This window comes from Orcinus orca, chromosome 1 (assembly GCF_937001465.1).
Source record: "Orcinus orca chromosome 1, mOrcOrc1.1, whole genome shotgun sequence".
In the NCBI taxonomy this organism is placed as follows: Eukaryota; Metazoa; Chordata; class Mammalia; order Artiodactyla; family Delphinidae; genus Orcinus; species Orcinus orca.
Window position 1 is genome coordinate 46592815 of NC_064559.1, and position 22018 is coordinate 46614832.

Here is a 22018-nt window from a genome sequence, read left to right on the forward strand (position 1 = left end):
TCTGCCAGTCTGGATTCTGTAACTCTTCTAACATGTATCAACCTCTGCTTGCCTACGGGGTTCCCAGTCAACTGCTTCAACCAATTATTTGAATCTAGCGACCTACTGCCAAACTACTGACTCACTAGTACTATAGTTTAGACCTCAAACTCTAGCATAATCTAGGTCCTCAGCCCTGAACATGCACCAGCTCTATACCACAAACTAACCACATTCTTAGAGAGAGATTAATTTTCATTCTCCCCATGCTACAAGACCAAGAGACACAAAGGACATTGATAATTTGCTGAGCAGAGCAGAAAAATTCTGAGTTCCTAAGTAGAGCAAGAGGGAGTACCAACTTCACTTCACATCCGTACCCAGATTACAGGAAACTGTAAACAGGGGAGCATACTGATGTGTGTAACCAGCTTACTACTGACTGTGGACTGTTGCTCTATGCCATCAGCATACATGGTTGGCTCCCAATAAAAACCTGCAGATTTAACGGCAGAAACAGATTTGTATTTCTATTTTTGAGAGAGAGATATGAAACACAAGTAAAGCATAAAACAAAGCTTAAAGATTTACATATGCTTATCATTAATGGCAAAGCTAAAAAGAGAATTCTAGTAACTAACGACTTTTAGTCCAAAACCCAACATGTCAGAATAGATGTTAACAACTTTTTTTTTGGCTGCACTGCACAGCATATGGGATCTTAGTTCCCCGACCAGGGATCCAACCCACGCCCCCTGCTTTGGAAGCTCAGCATCTTAACCACTGGACCGCCAGGGAAGTCTGATGTTAACAACTTTTGAAAAGTGGTATACCAAGGTTGTCATCCTTTCTTGGGAAGAGAAATGCCTATCAAGTGCAGATTCCTGTCAGAAGCAGCAGAAGTGCTGATGAACACACATTAGCTTTAGCAAGTAACAATGTACAAAGTAACAGCAACATTCCCTGTGTCACAGAAAATATACCAACAGGGTCTAAATTTCTGACAAGGGCAGAAAAGAAAAAATAAGATTGAGAAAGATAACAAAGTTGAAGGCTGATGCCTCCACATTCTCCCAACAGCAACTGGAATAACCCTTTCAGAAAACAGCTAGGCAATCCATTTCCAGAGATACAAAACATTCATATTCTTGCACCCAGTAATACCAGTCCCAGAAAATAATGCTATTAATAATAACAGGTAACATCTACAGAGTATTTACCACTTTATATGAAATCTTGCTTAATTCTAACAACCCTATGAAATATGTACTATTACTGCCCACATTTAATAAATAAGGAAATCAAGCCAAAATATAAATAACTGAATAAACAAACAAGCAAGCAACTTGTTTAAAGGTCTCACAGGGTCAGAGGAAAGACTCAAACTCAGGTCTATCTGACTAAGAAAGCCATGCCTTTAACTACCACGCCAATTATTATTATTACTACTACTACAATAATAATGCCATCAGCATGGAGACATCTGCTGCAACATCAACATCGGGAAATTTCTTCAATCATTAAAAATAACAATTATTAATACCATATGCAATAAGTAGTAATACGTGTAAGGTAAAGAGATGAGAGAGGCCACTAACTTGCATTTGTGCTACAATCATAGCTATGTAAAAGTTCTATTTTAGAAGATAACACGGAGTTGCTGGAGTTTGTAGAGGGGGTTTCCCTCTATTTTTCAACTCCCATTACTATTATTACCAAAATACAACAAGCACAGATTTTAACAGTTTTAAAACAATAGATAAGATTGGAGAAGTAAAGAATGTGTTTCTGGTGTCCCTTTACTTAGGGTAGATTTTCTTTTGCAGAAAAGCAACTGTTATGGAAAACAGTAGCAGCCAGACAGGGATTCAGGAGACCTCAATTCTCATTTTGGGCTCTTGATACAATTTCAAAAGGTAAACTGATTTCTCTTCTGCCCCTATCTCCTGGTTTCTGCAACTTGCATCAAAAAAAGTTTAAAACTGGCAAAAAGCAGCTCCTGCAGTTTCAAAGGCCGGGGTCTTAGATGAAGAAAAAAGAAACCAGAAACTTTAAGGATAGAAAGATGTTTTATAGCTCTAATAAATATAAAGATTAGCATAACCTCTAGATTCATAAAAGCAGCAAAAATCTGGCATAGCTCATATATACTAGAAATCAACATGACTGAGCAAGTCGATATATACCTCTTATCCTCTTTATCTGTAAAATGAGCATGTTTTAGGTGATATATATGTGTGCGTGTGTGTGTGTGTGTGTATACATATATTTTTAATGTCCATTACGGCAGAGTTCCTGGTTAGCAATTTAAAAAGATATTCAAATATGTATACATTAAAAATATATAGACATATGTATATGTCTATTAGGGCAAAGTTACTTATTAGCAATTAGACTTTGAAAATCTTAATGTGAGTTCTTCAAACAACCAATGTTAAAAAAAGAAAACCATAATAATACTACAGTAAAGAAGAATTTAAGTAGCGAAAGCAGCAAAACCCTTTCTCTCCTAAGGAAAACTGATTCAATATTATTGAACAATAAACGGAAAGGAAAACTAACAGTAATTTGATACAACAGACACTGTTTTACTGTTTTCAGGCACTTTTTAAATATAGTTTTCCCTCTACCTCCACTTTTTAAACAAAATCCTGTAAGTCCATGGCCCTTAACTTTTCTGAGTCTATATGCCCCTTGAGAAACTGATGAAAGCTAGGAACTCTCATCTCTGGGGGGTGGGGTGCAGAATACAAAAGAACACACAAGCAAAATTCCAGACTACTCATGGATCCTTAAGAGATCCTTGGACTGAAGGTCAAAAACACTTGCTACACACTGTCTAAAAAAGAATTCCAAATCTTAAACAGGGAAACGGAGGCTACCTTCTCTAACTGCTTCTCAGTTTTCTTCAGCTGTACTGCACAACAAGCCACTGCCATCAAAGACAGGTTTATTTTAAGCAAAAATAAACGAATGGGACCCAATCAAACTTACAAATTCTTGTACAGGAAAAGAAACCATAAACAAAACTAAAAGACAACCTATGGAATGGAAGAAAATATTTGCAAATGATGCAACTGACAAGGGCTTAATTTCAAAAATATATAAACAGCTCATACAACTCAACAACAAAAAAACAACTCAATCGAAAAATGGGCAGAAGACCTAACTCCAAAGAAGACATACAGATGGCCAACAGGCACATGAAAAGATGCTCAACATGGCTATTAGAGAAATGCAAATCAAAACGACAGTGAGACACTACCTCACACCAGTCAGAATGGCCATCATAAAGTCTACAAATAACAAATGCTGGAGAGGATATGGAGAAAAAGGAACCCTCCTACACACTGTTGGTGGGAATGTAAGCTGGTACAGCTACTATGGAGAACAGTATGGAGGTTCGTCAAAAAACTAAAAATATAGAGTTGCCATATGATCCAGCAATCCCACTCCTGGGCACATATCCAGACAAAACTATAATTCGAAAAGATACATGCACCCCAATGTTCACAGCAGCATTATTTACAATAGCCAAAACATGGAAGCAAGCTAAGTGTCTATAACAGATAAATGGGTAAAGAAGATGTGGTATATATATACAGTGGAGTACTACTCAGAGATAAAAAAAAGAATGAAATAATGCCATTTGCAGCAACATGGATAGACCTAGAGACTATCATACGAAGTAAAGTCAGAAAGACAAATACCATATGATATCACTTAAATGTGGAATCTAAAATGTGACACAACTGAACCTAGCTATCAAACAGAAACAGACTCACAGACGTAGAGAACAGACTTGTGGTTGCCAAGGGGGAGGGGAGTGAGGGAGGGAAGGATAGGGAGTTGGGGTTAGCAGATGGAAACTAGTATATATAGAATGGATAAATAACAAGGTCCTACTAACTATATTCAATGTCCTGTGATAAACCATAATGGAAAAGAATATAAAAAAGAACGTATGTATACATATAACTGAATCACTTTGCTGTACAGCAAAAATTAACACAACATTGTATATCAACTATACTTCAATTAAAAAGACACAGGTTTATTCTTGCAAAGATGGAGACAATAGGTACTACTTGTTAATTACTTCCATCTGGTTGCCACAATGAATGTTGTACTTCCCTACCATCAACATAAAGCTAAAAGGAACCTTAGGATCCAAACACAAGGAAGTGTATAAATACACTATGGTACATCCACCTGAAATATTATGTAATCATCAAAAATGTTACCAAATTGGTTATGGCATAGAAAATGTTAGTGTTATCTAAAGTTAGATTTTAAAATAAACATAAATTTAAGTCTATATACAAAAGACAGTTAAAACTATGTTTCAAACAAAACAAAAGCCAAAGGCTAAAATTTATTTCCAAAGGGAAATACATCAAAATTTAAGAGCAATTAAAACTGAGTATTGAAAGCATGATTTTTTCCATTTCTTAAATTTTCCAGTAAAAAAATTTTAATTAATAAAGTGACAATTGAAAGTTATTATATTTCATTAAAAAGACAACTTAATTCATGGATTTTTTTTCCCATTCTTAGCTCTTAATTACTTTTCAAAGGACTAAGCACTATTTTGCACATAGGGATTAAAACTAAAAACAATCCATTTAAGAAGTGAATGACAGCTTCTTGACTCTGTAAAACTGTTTTTTTCTCACTGGCACAACCATATTGTCTTAATTCTCCTAAATCAATTATTCCAGTATCCTTGACTCAAAGGCTTCAGAATGAAGTAAACTGGAATTGACAATCATGTTATTTAAATTATACAAAACTGTAACATTAAATTTTCAAGTTATAGAGACTTCTCAGGAAAAAAAAATATTTCAGGACACTAAACTGATAAATTATGACTAGTTAACTCAAACTGGTAAATGAGACCCACATCTGAATACAAACATAACTGATCATAATAACATTAAGAATGGAGAAATTTAGTCTTAATATTTTAGACAAAATTCAACTATCAATATTTGAGAGCCTTTAACATGCTTCCATTATTTTACAATCACAAGAGGAAACATTCCTAGAGAACAGTACCTCACAAAAATAAAAAAGCATCTTTCCACTAATTCTATGAGGCATGCTTTCTTCACAAATATGTCAGTTAAAAATTTTAAGATCGACACTGAAGATAGCGGAGTAGAAGGACGTGCTCTCACTGCGAGAGCACCAGAATCACAACTAACTGAACAATCACTGACAGGAAGACACTGGAACTCACCAAAAAGATACCCCACATCCAAAGACAAAGGAGAAGCCACAATGACATGGTAGGAGGGGGGCAATCACAATAAAATCAAATCCCGTAACTGCTGGGTGGGTGACTCACAAACTGGAGAACACTTATACCACAGAAGTCCACCCACCGGAGTGAAGGTTCTGAGCCCCACGTCAGGCTCCCTAACCTGGAGGTCCGGCAACGGGAGTAGGAACTCCTAGAGAATCAGATTCGAAGGCTAGCGGGATTGGATAGCAGGACATTGACAGGACTGGGGGAAACAGAGACTCCACTCGTGGAGGGCACACACAAAGTAGTGTGCGTATCGGGACCCAGGGGAAGGAGCAGTGACCCCACAGGAGACTGAACCAGACCTACCTGCTAGTGTTGGAGGGTCTCCTGCAGAGGTGGGGGGTGGCTGTGTCTCACCATGAGAACAAGGTCACTGGCAGCAGAAGTTCTGGGAAGTACTCCATGGTGTGAGCCCTCCCAGAGTCCGCATTAGACCCACCAAAGAGCTGGGTAAGCTCCAGTGTTGGGTCGCCTCAGGCCAAACAACCAAAAGGGAGGGAACCCAGCCCCACCCATAAGCAAACAAGAGGATTAAAGTTTTACTGAGCTCTGCCCACCAGAGCAAAACACAGCTCTACCCACCACCAGTCCTCCCATCAGGAAGCTCGCACAAGCCTCTTAGGTACCCTCAGCCACCAGAGAGCAGACAGCAGAAGCAAGAATTACAATCCTGCAGCCTGTGGAACAAAAACCACATTCACAGAAATACAGGCAAGATGAAAAGGCAGAGGGCTATGTACAAGATAAAGAAACAAGATAAAATGCCAGAAAACCAACTAAATGATGTGGAAATAGGCAACCTTCCAGGAAAAGAATTCAGAATAATGATAGTGAAGATGATCGAAGACTTCAGAAAAAGAATGGAGGCAAAGATCGCGAGAAATGTTTAACAAAGACCTAGAAGAATTAAAGAACAAACAGTGAGAAAAATTAAAGAACAAACATACAATAACGGAAATGAAATATACACTAGAAGGAATAAATAGCAGAACAACTGAGGAAGAAGAACGGATAAGTGACCTGGATGACAGACTGGTGGAATTCACTGCCACGGAACAGAATGAAGAAAAAACAATGCAAAGAAATGAAAACAGCCTAAGAGATCTCTGCGACAACATTAAACACAACAACATTCTCATTACAGGGGTCCCAGAAGCAAAGAGAGAGAGAAAGAACCTGAGAAAATATTTGAAAAGATTATAGTTGAAAATTTCCCTAACATTGAAAAGGAAACAGCCACCAAGTCCAAGAAGCACAAGAGTCCCAGGCAGGATAAACCCAAAGAGAAACATGCCAAGACACATAATAATCAAATTGGCAAAAATTAAAGACAAAGATAAATTACTGAAAGCAATAGGGAAAACAACAAATAACATACAAGAGAACTCCCATAATGTTAACAGCTGATTTCTCAGCAGAAACTCTACAAGCCAGAAGGGAGTGGCATGACATATTTAAAGTGATGAAAGGGAAGAACCTACAACCAAGATTACTCTAACTGGCAAGGATTTCATTCAGATTCCATGGAGAAATCAAAAGCTTTACAGACAAGCAAAAGCTAACAGAATTCAGCACCACTAAACCAGCTCTACTACAAATGCTTGTAGAGCATTTGGAACTTCTCTAAGTAGGAAACACAAGAGAAAAAAAGGACCTACAAAAACAAACACAAAACAATTAAGAAAATGTTCATAGGAACATACATATCGATAATTACCTTAAATGTGAATGGATTAAATGCTCCAACCAAAAAACACAGGCTTGCTGAATGGATACAAAAACAAGACCCATATATATGCTGTCTACAAGAGACCCACTTCAGACCTAGGACTGAAAGTGAGCGGATGGAAAAAGATATTCCATGTAAATGGAAATCAAAAGAAAGCTGGAGTAGCAATACTCATATCAGATAAAATAGACTTTAAAATAAAGAATGTTACAAGAGACAAGGAAGGACACTACATAATAACCAAGGGATCAATCCAAGAAGAAGATATAACAATTATAAATATATATGCACCAAACATAGGGGCACCTCAATACATAAGGCAACTGCTAACAGCTATGAAAGAGGAAATTGACAGTAACACAATAGTGGAGAACTTTAACACCTCACTTACACCAATGGACAGATCATCCAAAATGAAAATAAATAAGGAAACAAAAGCTTTAAATGATACAACAGACCAGATAGATTTAATTGATATTTATAGGACATTCCATCCAAAAACAGCAGATTACACTTGCTTCTCAGGTGCGCACGCAACATTCTCCAGGATAGATCACATCTTGGGTCACAAATCAAGCCTCAGTAAATTTAAGAAAACTGAAATTGTATCAAGCATCTTTTCTGACCACAACACTATGAGATTAGAAATCCACTACACGGAATAAAACGTAAAAAACACAAACACACGGAGGCTAAACAATACATAACTAAATAACCAAGAGATGACTGAAGAAATCAAAGAGGAAATCAAAAAACACCTAGAGACAAATGACAATGAAAACATGACGATTCAAAACCCATGGGATGCAGCAAAAGCAGTTCCAAGAGGGAAGTTTATAGCTATACAAGCCTACCTCAAGAAACAAAAAAAATCTCAAATAAACAAACTAACCTTACACCTAACGGAACTAGAGAAAGAAGAACAAACAAAACCCAAAGTTAGCAGAAGGAAAGAAATCATAAAGATCAGAGCAGAAATAAATGAAATAGAAACAAAGAAAAGAACAGCAAAGATCAGTAAAACTAAAAGCTGGTTCATCGAGAAGATAAACAAAATTGATAAACCACTGCCAGACTCATCAAGAAAAAGAGGGAGAGAACTCAAATCAATAAAATTAAAAATGAAAAAGGAGAAGTTATAACAGACACCGCAGAAATACAAAGCATCCTAAGAGACTACTACAAGCAACTCTATGCCAATAAGATGGACAACCTGGAAGAAACAGAAAATACGAACAGATCAATCACAAGTAATGAAATTGAAACTGTGATTTAAAATGTTCCAACAGGGGCTTCCCTGGTGGCGCAGTGGTTGAGAGTCTGCCTGCCAATGCAGGGGACATGGGTTCGTGCCCCGGTCTGGGAGGATCCCACATACCGCAGAGCAGCTGGCCCCGTAAGCCATGGCCGCTGAGCCTGCGCGTCCGGAGCCTGTGCTCCGCAACGGGAGAGGCCACAGCAGTGAGAGGCCCACGTACCGCAAAAAAAACAAAAACAAATGTTCCAACAGGTCTTCCCTGGTGGTGCAGTGGTTGAGAGTCCGCCTGCCGATGCAGGGGACACGGGTTCGTGCCCCGGTCCAGGAAGATCCCACATGCTGCGGAGCGGCTGGGCCCGTGAGCCATGGCCGCTGAGCCTGTGCGTCCGGAGCCTGTGCTCCACAACAGGAGAGGCCACAACAGTGAGAGGCCCGTGTACCGCTAAAAAAAAAAAAAAATGTTCCAACAAACAAAAGTCCAGGACCAGATGGCTTCACAGTCTATCAAACATTTAAGAAGAGCTAATACCCATCCTTCTCAAACTCTTCCAAAAAACTGCAGAGGAAGAAACAATCCCAAACTCATTCTATGAGGCCACCATCACCCTGATACCAAAACCAGACAAAGATACAACAAAAAAAGAAAATTACAGACCAATATCACTCATGAATATACATGCAAAAATCCTTAACAAAATACCAGCAAACAGAATCCAACAATACATTAAAAGGATCATACACCATGATTAAATGGGATTTATCCCAGAGATGCAAGGATTCTTCAAAATACGCAAATCGATTTAATACACCATGTAAACAAGCTGAAGAATAAAAAACATATGATCATCTCAATAGATGCAGAAAAAGCTTTTGTCAAAATTCAACACCCATCTATGATAACTCTCCAGAAAGTGGGCATAGAGGGAACCTACCTCAACATAATAAAGGCCATATACAACAAACCCACAGTAAACATCATTCTCAATGGTGAAAAACTGAAAGCATTTCCTCTAAGATCAGGAAAAAGACAAGGATGTCCACTCTTGTCACTATTATTCAACAGAGTTTTGGAAGTCCTAGCCACTGCAATCAGAGAAGAAAAAGAAATAAAAGGAATACAAATTGGAAAAGATAAAGTAGAACTGTCACTGTTTGCACATGGCATGATACTATACACAGAGAATCCTAAAGATGCCACCAGAAAACTACTAGAGCTAATCAATGAATTTGGTAAAGTTGCAGGATACAAAAGTAATGCACACAAATCTCTTGCATTCCTATACACTAATGATGAAAAATCTGAAAGAGAAATTAAGGAAACACTCCCATTTACCACTGCAACAAAAAGAATAAAATACTTAGGGGAGAATAAGGGAGAATAAAGTACCTACCTAGGGAGACAAAAGACCTGTATGCAGAAAACTGTAAGACACTGATGAAAGAAATTAAAGATGATACAAACAGATGGAGAGACATACCATGTTCTTGGACTAGAAAAATCAATATTGCAAAAATGACTATACTACCCAAAGCAATTTAGACTCAATGCAATCCCTATCGAATTACCAATGGCATTTTTTTACGGAACTAGAACAAAAAATCTTAAAATTTGTATGGAGACACAAAGGACCCCGAATAGTCAAAGCAGTCTTGAGGGAAAAAATGGAGCTGGAGGAATCAGATGCCCTGACTTCAGACTATACTACAAAGCTACAGTAATCAAGACAATACGGTACTGGCACAAAAACAGAAATAAAGATCAATGGAACAGGATAGAAAGCCCAGAGATAAACCCACGCACATATGGTCAACTAATCTATGACAAACGAGGCAAGGATATACAATGGAGAAAAGATAGCCTCTTCAATAAGTGGTGCTGGGAAAACTGGACAGCTACATGTAAAAGAATGAAATCAGAACACTCCCTAACACCATACACACAAAAAAAACCCAAAATGGATTAGAGACCTAAATGTAAGACTGGACACTATAAAACTCTTAGAGGAAAACATAGGAAGAACACTCTTTGACATAAATCACAGCAAGATCTCTTTTGATCCACCTCCTAGGGTAACGCAATTAAAAACAAAAATAAACAAATGGGACCTAATGAAACTTAAAAGCTTTTGCAAAGCAAAGGAAACTACAAACAAGACGAAAAGACAACCCTCAAAATGGGAGAAAATATTCACAAACGAATAAACGGACAAAGGATTAATCTCCAAAATATATAAACAGCTCATGCAGCTCAATATTAAAAAACAAACAACCCAATCAAAAAATGGGCAGAAGACCTAAGTAGACATTTCTCCAAAGAAGACATACAGATGGCCAAGAAGCACATGAAAAGCTGCTCATCACTAATTGTTAGAGAAATGCAAATCAAAACTACAATGAAGTATCACCTCACAGCAGTTAGAATGGGCATCGTCAGAAAATCTACAAACAACAAATGCTGAAGAGGGTATGGAGAAAAGGGAACCCTCTTGCACTGTTGGTGGGAATGTAAATTGATACAGCCACTATGGAGAACAGCATGGAGCTTCCTTAAAAAATTAAAAATAAAATTACCATAGGACCCAGCAATCCCACTACTGGGCATATACCCAGAGAAAACCATAATTCAAAAAGACATATGCAGGGCTTCCCTGGTGGCGCAGTGGTTGAGAGTCCGCCTGCCGATGCAGGGGACGCGGGTTCGTGCCCCGGTCCGGGAGGATCCCACATGCCGCGGAGCGGCTGGGCCTGTGAGCCATGGCCGCTGGGCCTGCGCGTCCGGAGCCTGTGCTCCGCAACGGGAGAGGCCGCAAAAGTGAGAGGCCCGCGTACCGAGAAAAAAAAAAAAAAAAAAAAGACATATGCACTCCAATGTTCACTGCAGCACTATTTACAATAGCCAGGTCAGGGAAGCAACCTAAATGTCCGTCAACAGACGAACGGATAAAGAAGATGTGGTACGTATATACAATGGAATATTAGTCAGCCATAAAAAGGAATGAAATTGGGTCATTTGTGGAGATGTGGATGGATCTAGAGACTGTCATACACAGTGAAGTTAAGTCAGAAAGAGAAAAACAAATACTGTATATTAACGCATATATGTGGAACCTAGAAAAATGGTACAGATGAACCGGTTTGCAGGGCAGAAATGGAGACACAGATGTAGAGAACAAATGTATGGACACCAAGTGGGAAAAGTGGCGGGGCATGATGGTGGTGGTGGTGGTGTGAGGAACTGGGAGATTGGGATTGACATATATACACTAATATCTATAAAATGGATAACTAATAAGAACCTGCTATATAAAAAAATAAAATAAAATTCAAAAAAAATTGTTCATATTTACCCACAAAGAAACAAAAAAAACTTTTAAGATCAAGGATAAGAAATTAAATTCATTAGAACTAAACAACATAAAAAGAAACTAAATTGAGTTATTTGCAATGAGGTGGATGGACCTAGAGACTGTCGTACAGAGTGAGGTCAGAAAGAGAAAAACAAATACCATATGCTAACACATATATATGGAATCTTAAAAAAAAAAATGTGTCTGAAGAACGTAGGGGCAAGACAGCAATAAAGTCACAGACCTAGAGAAGGGACTTGAGGACACGGGGAGGGGAAGAGTAAGCTGGGACGAAGTGAGAGAGTGGCATGGACATTTACACACTACAAAGGTAAAACAGATAGCTAGTGGGACGCAGCTGCACAGCACAGGGAGATCAGCTCTGAGCTTTGTGTCCACCTGGCGGGGGGGGGGGAATAGGGAAGGTGGGAGGGAAGCGCAAGAGGGAGGAGATATGAGGATATAAGTGTATGTATAGCTGATTCACTTTGTTATACAGCAGAAACTAACACACCACTGTAAAGCAATTATTCTCCAATAAAGGTGTTAATAAAAAAAAAACTAAACAACAGGTATAATTTCTAATCTTGCTAAGTGTCTTTTTAAAAGCACAGAGAGGGACTTCCCTGGTGGTGCAGCGGTTAAGACTCCAAGCTCCCAATGCAGAGGGCCCAGGTTTGCTCCCTGTTCAGAGAACTAGATCCCACATGCACGCAGCAACTAAGGGTTCACATGCCACAACTAAAGCGCCCGCGTGCCGCAACTAAGACCTGACGTAACCAAAAAAATAAAAGCACGGAGATTTTCTGTAATTGATATTATAAAACAACATAAATAAAACAAAACCAAAATAGGTAATTTCCAGTCAAAATAGTAACAGCATCTATTTCTTCTACTCCCTTAGGCCCTTATCATTTAAACAATCTGCAAAGTGGTAGTTCTGTGCCTAAGTGTATAAATTTGGGGTATTGTCTCATGACATAAGAATATTTAGCCCTGGTGAAAGGAAAGTAATGAAGCACATCAACCTTAACAGACAATTATTTAAGGAGATTGGGAATACTACACTATTGACCAGACTTGGGAAAAGTAGGGTTATAGGACATCTACAACTCCTCCCACACTCCATTTCACCCTAAAAATCTTCTTTTAAATATGGAGACTCAAAAACTTGAAAGTAGACACACAACTATGCCGCAGATCAATCTCTGTCTTTCTCTCTTTCAAGATCCATGCCACAGATCAATCTGTCCCTCTCTCTTTCTTCAAATACACCCTCTTGCATTTACAATGCTCTTTACATTACCTCTTAAACCTTTACAAATAACATGGAAGGTCAACGAGAGTGCTATTTTTTATTATTATTATAGAAAAGAAAACAGAAAGGCCAAGAATCTTGCTAGTAGTGGAACCAGACCTAGAAACCAAGCCTCCTGCCTTCAATTCTGTAGCTCCTTCTACTATACACAACACTACCCCTTCTGTAATACAGGAAAGCCTACAAAACATTTGGCTGGATTCCAAGACAGCCGTCCCAGACTGAATTAGACTCTATACAGACAGCTGTCCCAGACTGAATTAGACTCTATACAGACAGCCGTCCCAGACTGAATTAGACTCTATACAGTAAATAGTGTAAATAGTGAGGATTTAATGCAATTACTGGCATGGAGGCATACATCTTTTTATAAGTGAAAAATCAGTTGGTTTTAAGTTAAATCAACATAGTCTGTGTATGGTGGGGGAAACACGCAGAATACTCTTCTAAAAAAGAAGTCGAAATGAAGTATGCAGATTTGCACATTTTACAATAGCTAATAGAGGTAGTGTAATCAACACAGTGAGTAGAAAAAAGAAAACAGTAGACAGCTAAAAAGAACAATGTAAATAGAAACTGCATGATGTTTTTATTTTTAAGAAATAAAAGGAGGGGCTTCTTTTCTTCCTCCCCCCACCCCAAAATAATTTGAGATTTTAGAACATTAGGCTCTAAAATGAGAAGTAGAAGAGGATTTTATTTAGCCATCAAACAAAATCCCTGCCAAAACTGCTGGATCTGGAATACAACACATCAGAAATCCAAAGTCCTATTTGTAGATCAGTTACTTGTACTATATAGTTTATATTAACTAATTATTTAAATCTTTCAATTCTCATATCTATAAGATCGTAACACTCTAGCCAAACTATTTTCTAGTGACCTTGGAAGGAGGAAACAATGTCTACAAAGGTAATGAGCAATACTTTAATTCCCATTATCCACTGCAAAAATGAATATTCCTCAAACATCTTCTATGTGTGAAATACTAAGGCTAGGCTATAAGTACAGAGAAAATGATGGTCTTTATAATCGAGAAAAATAAAGCACAGAGAAATGCTTAACTAATGACAATAACTGCATGATAAATCTGAGGCATCTCAGAGAAACAGCTTTCATAGGACAGTAGTCAAACAGAATGAAATTGGATTTGATCAAGATACCAAATAAAAACAGTAGTCATTAGGTTTAGCTGGGAAGAGAAGAGGCAAGTAGGCTGCTATGTCCTTTGGGTTCCCAAAGCATATCACTTATCTGTTACTGCATTTAACACACTGTATGGTAGTTTGTCATCTCTGCTTATTCAATTGAATAAGAGACCCTATTCGCTTCATTTTTCTATCCCTAATCCCTAGCAGAAGGTCTGGCACACAGAACATAATCAATATATGTTTTCTGAACAGGCAAGGTAAGGACAGGATTCCCTATTTAAATTATTTGAATCTATACTACTTGTGCAGGTAATTTACTCCCTGTTTCTCAACTCCAAAACCACCACTCTAGACTGCTCTGTGGTGCTTAGGCTGAGACTGTGCAACTGTATTTCACCAACTCTTCTGCCAGGGGGCTCCCTGTTAGGCTTTGCCAATGGACGTAATGAATGGAGATGGGAAAGCAGGAAGATGGGTGAGGGGACTTCCTTCCAGTTACTGGCAGCAGCAATTGGTTCCAGCCTCCAGCTTCTTTCAGTATCCCCCAGAACTAATCAGCAGCTCAACAAGGCTGACCTCAAAAGTTCAGAACCAGGCCAGTAGAACCTCTTCTCTGAGCTCTTTAACTGATTACTATAACGTTCTCTTTTTGCTCTTAACACTCATCTAACCATCTCCCTATATTAAATCCCCTCTGTTCAAATTCCTATTGAAGTTTGTTTTCTCTGTTGGACACTAATACATTGTTAATCACAGTGATTCTAGCTGCTCTCCTCTGAGATACCTTGCTTCTTTACTGAAGGGAAAAGCAAAGGAACACTGGAGTTATAGGTAAAATATATTTTAGGGAAAAAAAACCACCAAACCCTTTAAATTAATGTCTATTAAATTGCAACAAAAAAATCATTTAACTTTTGTGATTTAAACTATCCAGCTTGCAAAGGAAAAAAAAGAGAGGAAACGAGAAACATTTAAACAGTTCAGGCTATTCCAAGCACACACCCCCACATCCTCTCACTAGAGCACATGTATCCTAGAGAAAATGTGAGATAGTGGAGCTGGTCTGCTGTTCCTCAGTGGTCTCAGTTCCCACAAGCCTCTCCTGGTATGAGCATGATGCCACGCTGAATGTGATTCTTATATTTAAAGACTTTTTTCTTTTTGCTGTGTTCAACACAGCCCATACTGCAGGCTGACTACTTCATCTAGTGTTCAACAAAAGAAACAACAATCTATTCCAACACTAAAGCTGAACTGAACTTATTGGTATGTTTTCCTATCCTAAGGGATTTTCAAGCATAATTTCTTACTACATGTGTTTTTCATTTTACGCACTGACGTTTAGAATCCAACTTCTTCATAAACGATAACTACACGCTACAGCATAGGAACAAAAAGAAATCCCTCTTGCAGAAGAGCCCCAAATCAACACAACTGTTGAAAACAAACGACCAAAATGCTTTGTTCAAATGTTATGGTTTGTTACTTCATTTAATAAAATGCCCTCATTAGACAATTTAATCTGAGGTTAATAGCAAAAATAATTTTTCGGGCTTCCCTGGTGGCGCAGTGGTTGGGAGTCCGCCTGCCGATGCAGGGGACACGGATTCGTGCCCTGGTCCGGGAAGATCCCACCTGCCGCGGAGCGGCTGGGCTCGTGAGCCATGGCCGCTGAGCCTGCGCGTCCGGAGCCTGTGCTCCGCAACGGGAGAGGCCACAACAGTGAGAGGCCCGCGTACCGCAAAAAAAATAATAATAATTTTTCATTATTGTACTTAATAAATTGATTTTTAAAAATTATGACAAAATGGCAGATACGTAGAGAGAAGGAAAATTCAAGCAATGAGAATCTTTCTCAGAATTCTTAGTAACGTATGTATATAGTTCCTGAGCATCCAAGAAAAGGTATCACTAGCCCGAGACATATTAGTCCACTTCGGCTGCCTAACATCCATAAGACAAAAGAGAAGTGAAAAAAATTTTAAAGTTGAAAGTCCATGCCAGTTCCACTGGGGTTCCTCCACAAAGCATAGAAGTGGAGAGGGGGCCACCTACTCCCTTAGCATAATTCGGGGACTCATCACCTAGCTCCTGCCCATGGACATACTAACACCAGCTGCTACTTAACTGCCAAAAGTCCCATTACCACAGTCAATATATCCATGTAAAATCAACCAAGCTATACACCTTACAAGAGACACCAGAGGACCCGTCTGACACATTAGGTAGACAAAGTAAAAGTCTGGGGGGAGGGGGAGACGGTGGGGAATAGACAGGATATCTGGATCTACAGAGAATGGACAGGGTAAATTTTACTGTACCTTTGTACCCAAATTATATGGGGATCTACTCACTTAAATGCAAATAAACATTCAATAAGTTACTATAATAACTTATTGATATCTTGAAAGATTCCAAAGAAATGAAAAACATCAGGAAATTAAATAACTAATGTCTGACGACAATGTCTGTCTTCCACACCATGCGTAACAAACATTAATTAAAAATCAAGTGTAGATCTGTATGCCCTCAGACTGTACATAATCTCACAGTATTTTTCCCTTTTTAAAAACTGCAAACTGTGATACATTGTCTAGTTTCCCCAGATTTAACAAATGAGTCGATACAAAGGTGTGAGGTGCTTTAAGTCACACCAGAAATGCTGCCGTAATTTTAATAAAGTGCATTTTAATGTTAACTCACTTTTCTTGCTAGAAGGAATTATGCTTCTCTGCTAATGTATAGAAAAGAAACTGTCACTGAAACATCTGGTTATATATTATTCATTAGACATATATCACCTTTACTCCAAAGACTGCATAATATAAACACAAATCAGGAATAAATCAAATTAAAGAGACAGACCTGACACCACATGCTGCAGGTCAGTAATAGACAAATGAAATTCCAAAGATGTTTGCTGACCTGCTCCATATTTCTATCCACACAAACCTGGGAGCTAGCAGTCTGAGTGTTCCACACAGGCAGAGGAAAAAACTCAAAATTCGCAGTCTGTTGAATGTCTGCACTGCCTACAGTATATTAATGGTTCTAATTTAAAATCTTTCTATGCAGCACATTTGAGGACCATCAGCATATTTTTCTAATACTCAAGCGGACTAGCCTACTCAGGCAGTTTTCCTTCATAAATTCTCCATTTCACTCTCACAACTACTATAATTTACCTCAAATGTGTATTCCACAACGGTACCTGAAGGAAATTATCTCCAGTCCTTAGAAAAAGTAAGGGGCCATATTTGCTGTGTTAGCCTTGGAAAATGGAGTCTTATATAACTACCCATTATTTTACTAAAAATCACATTAAATGTACAAACAAGATTTTAAAAGATACCTGTTGATTGTGACAAGTAGAAATTTTAGGGGAAAAAAGGAATAACCAAGAGTCATATTGCTGCCATTTAAATGCTTTATAAGTCAAAGGATGAAACACTCACTTTAAAACCAAGCTCTAACACCAATCTAAGTTATTAAAATACTCAACAACTACACTCTAATGCAAGTGAGGAAAGTAGATTATCTGCCAATTACACTAAGTATTCCAGCTGATCATCTTGGAACTACCAAAAGTAGGCTGTGTGATGCAAATCACACACACATTAGTTTTAAACATAATTCTCAGTCTAAAACAATGAAACCATGTCTCAATTTTTTTACTTTTTAAAAGAAGTAAACCATATTACTACAATACCGAATGCAAAGCTACCCTTTTCACAGCAAAAAGTATCTTTACACACCTTCGAGAAACCTGACATTTTCAAACCATTTTACCACGTAAAGGTACACATTCTCTAAAACTTCTAACAGCCAGGCAATAGATACCCCAAAAAGATTCAAGGAGATAAACCTATAATTGGTCTTAGGGGCCAAATAATCGGAATGAACCTCAAAGTTTTAGAGACCAATTTTTACTAACAGTATCTCTGGGAGCATGGATGCAACGTCTGTAGGAGGGAAATGATCCTGACAACCAGGACGAGGGCTCCCCGGCGACAGTCGGTACCAAAGACCTCAGCGTACACGACTGGGTTCAAAACGCGAAGCTTCCATCAGAAACAAACCAAGACACCCCCTCCCCCCACGACTCCTCCGAGGCAACCTCGAGGTTTCAGAAAGCAGCAACAGATACTCCCGAGCAAGCAAGCGGCAGTCCAGGAATGTTTTAACCAGGAGGGGTCTCCCCGCAGCCTACAGAGAACCCCGACGCCGAGGAGCGCCTCTACACTCGAACCCTGACTCCAGCACCCCGGGGGGAAGCGGGCTATTTGCACAAAGCGCCCCTACCTCACCCTCCACAGTGCGGACACACACACCCGGCTGCGAGGGGGAAGCCCGGGGAGGAAAACCCTGCATTCCACGCGGTTCGCCCCCGGAGAGCGGACGTGGAGAGGTTGGGGTCCCCGCCCCGGGAGGCGAGGGGGCCGCACCGCAGCCCCGGCCTCCGCGCAGAGGAGCGAGCGGTTCGCACGAAGGAAGGAATCCCCGAGATTCGCCCACGGGGTCCTCCCCAAGCCGGACTCCCCACCCCCGCCAAGACCCTCGAAGAAACGGGAACAATGAGAAGCCGCCTCCCCCGCCATCCCCGCCCCGAGAGCGGCCGGGGGTGGCGGCGCCATCTCTCCTCACACCCCCGCGAACACACACCCCCCCCCGGCCCCGGGGCGGCCGTCAGCCTCCCGCAGCCACGCCGAGCTAACGCGCGGCCGAGCCCGCCGCTTCCGCGCCCCTCGCCTACCCGCCCGCCCCGCTCACCGGCTCCTGCTCCAGTCCGTGGCTGCGCTAGCCGCGGCCGGAGCGAGACTCAGGTACAGGGTGCCGCGGCTGCCGGCGCCGCCGCACAATATGGCGAGCCTCGGCTTCCGCAATGGAGCTCGGGAAATACAACAGGGGCCGCTCAATATTCATGAGAGACCGAGGGGAAGCCGGCTCGGCCGGCGCAGCGGAGAGGGCGGGAAGGAGCGAGTGGGCGAGGGGGCGGAGGCGCGGGACGGGGACGTGCACTGCGCCAGGAGGCCCGTGGCGCAAGGGGAGGGGGCGCCGCCGCGTGCTGCCAGGAGGACCCGAGCCACCGCCCCGCCCCGGGCTGTCCGGCCCCGCCCCCCGGCGCCCTCCGCGGGGCAACGGAGCCCCCGGCCAATGCCCGGATGACGACTGCGCAACTTCGTACTCGGCGTTCTCTCTCCTTGAGGTCTCCTGACCCTACCTGTGACCCCCGTTAAGCCTCCCTGGCCGGCTGCTGGGGATCGGGTTCGGACTCTTGCTCTCGCCTGTGACTCCCTAAAACACAACCAGTTAGTCTACCAAAGAGTATATAAAATGTGTATAAATTAAGCTACAAACTGAAGTAACGAAAGAGTTCCGTGAACTCAAGATATACTATTGGTGAGATGACCTGTTCTCTGGAAAAGGTAACCAACGCTACCAGATAGTTAATGTGAAGGCACTTGTGGCACGAAGGAATGGACTGCACTAGGGATTGGGCGAACTGGGTTTATAGCTTCCAATGTGTCTCTTAACTATGTGACTTAACTAAATTATATAATAGCTCTGGACTTTACTTTCCTCGTTTGCAAAATGAGAGGATTGTGTTGAATGATTCTTAGGTCCTTTCCAGCTTTTGAATTCTGTAAAACTCTCTACAAGCAATGCCAAATAAATGGTATGAATTTACATAAGATTTTGGAAAAGCAAAGGAACCGTTCCAGCTGGTGTGTTCAGGGGAGATTTCCTGAGGAGCTCGGAGTCGAGTAGGACTGTGAGTGTTAGCTTTGGATAGGTAGAAAGAAAGAAGACAGGCATTAAAATATTAAACACAACACACTGTGTGCCCTACCTAACAATCCATTAAGGTAAACAAGAGCAAAGACAGTGACTTCAAAACTGTCACTAACTATCTAAAGCTTTAAATAAGAAATGACAATTCTCAGATTCTACCAGCCCTTCAAGGTTAAGGTCTTTTTCCAATGTGGAAAAAAAAATAATAATAATTAGGAATGCTTCTGCTTCTACAAGGTCCACTTTCTAGAGACAGGGCAGTTGCAGAAGCATCTCCCTTCTTTGTTCACAACTGCACATGTTCAATTAATGCTGCTCATAATTCAGAACGTTTTGCTTTAGTCAAAATGCTTATGAAAATAATGTGTGGTTAGTTTAAGAAATTCAATTGATGTTGAGGAAAGTGATCATCTGTAAAAAACATAGGAACTTTATGGATAAAAGTTAAATATGGTACTTTAAAAAAATTCACAGGACAATTGATGGAAAACTTATGGGATATCTGGATTAAATGTGATTAAAAAGCTAGACCTCAGGCTAGCATCCTTAATATGAAAGACACTACTGACAAATTAATGGAACTCATTATCTATTTTATCTCTTACTCAGAAACTTGGACTGAGTATTATGGGCCTTCTCTGACTACCTTAATCAGGAAAGGCTGTGTTATGGTATAGTAACAAATCTCCGTGCCTTAACACAACAGAAGTTTATTGCTTGCTCATGCTTCATGTGAATCAGACTCATTCTATTTCAGTCACTCCAGGACTGACAGAGGGCTCCAGATTGACAGAGGGCTCACCATCTTGTAGCTGTATCACCCAGAACACAGCGACTGAGTCTCTGTGGCAGAGGAAGAAAGTGAGTAAAGAATCCCTTTGAACTTTTCACAGCCTTAGCTTGGGAAGGAAACAGATCGCTGATCACATGTCATTGGCCAAAACTAGTTACATAGCCTTCTCCATCTGCAAGGGGACTGAGTCCTTGAGCTGAGGCTGAACCGAGTTCAGAAGAAGTGGTGATATTTGTGGCCAATACTGACGTCAATCACCCTGACCCCACCAGTCAGCTTCTAGATATTATGAAAAAAACTCTAAGAAGTTTTATTTCATAACACTAGCTCTTTTGAGTGGCTTCAAGAAAGGTATGCTTTCAAAACATAAACTCTCTGTACTTGTTAAGAGTTGATTATCATATAAATAGAATGGTCTTTCCATTTTTCTTCCCCTTTGTTTTGATTGTGTATTAAATCAATGTCAAGTCCATAGTCAGCCTGTCAATAGTGATTTGACATATCCAGGCTATATTCTTTTTGCTAATTTTTCGACCTGGCATGAGGGATACCACCCTGAAAAACATTTTCTACTAACACCCTGCTCGTTTGTTAAATGTACTAATTGGAAGTGATAACTATATTTTAAGCAGGAAGACATTAAATTAATACTGTATAATACTAGATGAACTCTAGTTAGAAAGTTTTTTTTCCCTCAAAACTTCAGAAGTAGTACCCTGTTAATCACATGGTGAATTGGGTAGATATCTCTGATCACAAAAATCATCTCTTTACTGGCTTTCTGCCATGGTAATGCTACAAAATTAGATTAGTTCAGCTCAGTCGACTTTTACTGAGCATCTACTATGTGCTAACACTTTGCCGAGTGCTTGGAATAAAGATATTAATGTAACTAGGGCACAAGTTCCTTAAGAGCAGAAATCTTGTTCACCAGCGTATACCTAGCACAATGCTTGGCCTGTAATAGATGCTCCTTAAATAGGCGTTAAAAGAATGAAAGACTGGGAGTCTTTGATCCCAGTGTGTATATGAAATAGAATAGTTCATATGAGCTTGGTTTGCCTCACTTTACCACTTAAAAGCAGACATTCCTATCAAGATTGCATTTAGTTCCCCAGAGGCTTTCTCTGTTTAGGCAGTGTGTCTCAAATGGAAATTCACGCCTGCCTATTCTATATCCACTCCATGGATTTCTTTTCAGCTGTGCTCCAAATATCTAATTGTTATCTGAGATGAAAATTGCAGGCCACCAATAGTTTGTTAATAACAAGCTATGTATATATCACAGTTTACAGAACACTTTTATATCCATTATTTCACTGACTCTTCAGAACAGTTC

At 40.1% G+C, this 22018-nt stretch overlaps 1 protein-coding gene across 2 annotated transcripts in view; it reads right to left on the minus strand.

Annotated features, from left to right (window-relative positions):
• The window catches only part of RNF2 (ring finger protein 2), a 100200-nt gene extending 81133 nt beyond the window's left edge, over positions 1 to 19067 (minus strand). The window contains exon 1 of one of the 2 annotated variants that reach the window (XM_004275227.4): positions 18864 to 19067. The gene's annotated coding sequence lies outside the window, so the exon portion shown is untranslated. Of the gene's footprint in view, positions 1 to 5596; positions 7366 to 18863 lie in introns of those variants that run through there. The other variant, XM_049703500.1, reaches the window with a different exon arrangement.
• Positions 19068 to 22018: the final 2951 nt, after the last annotated feature.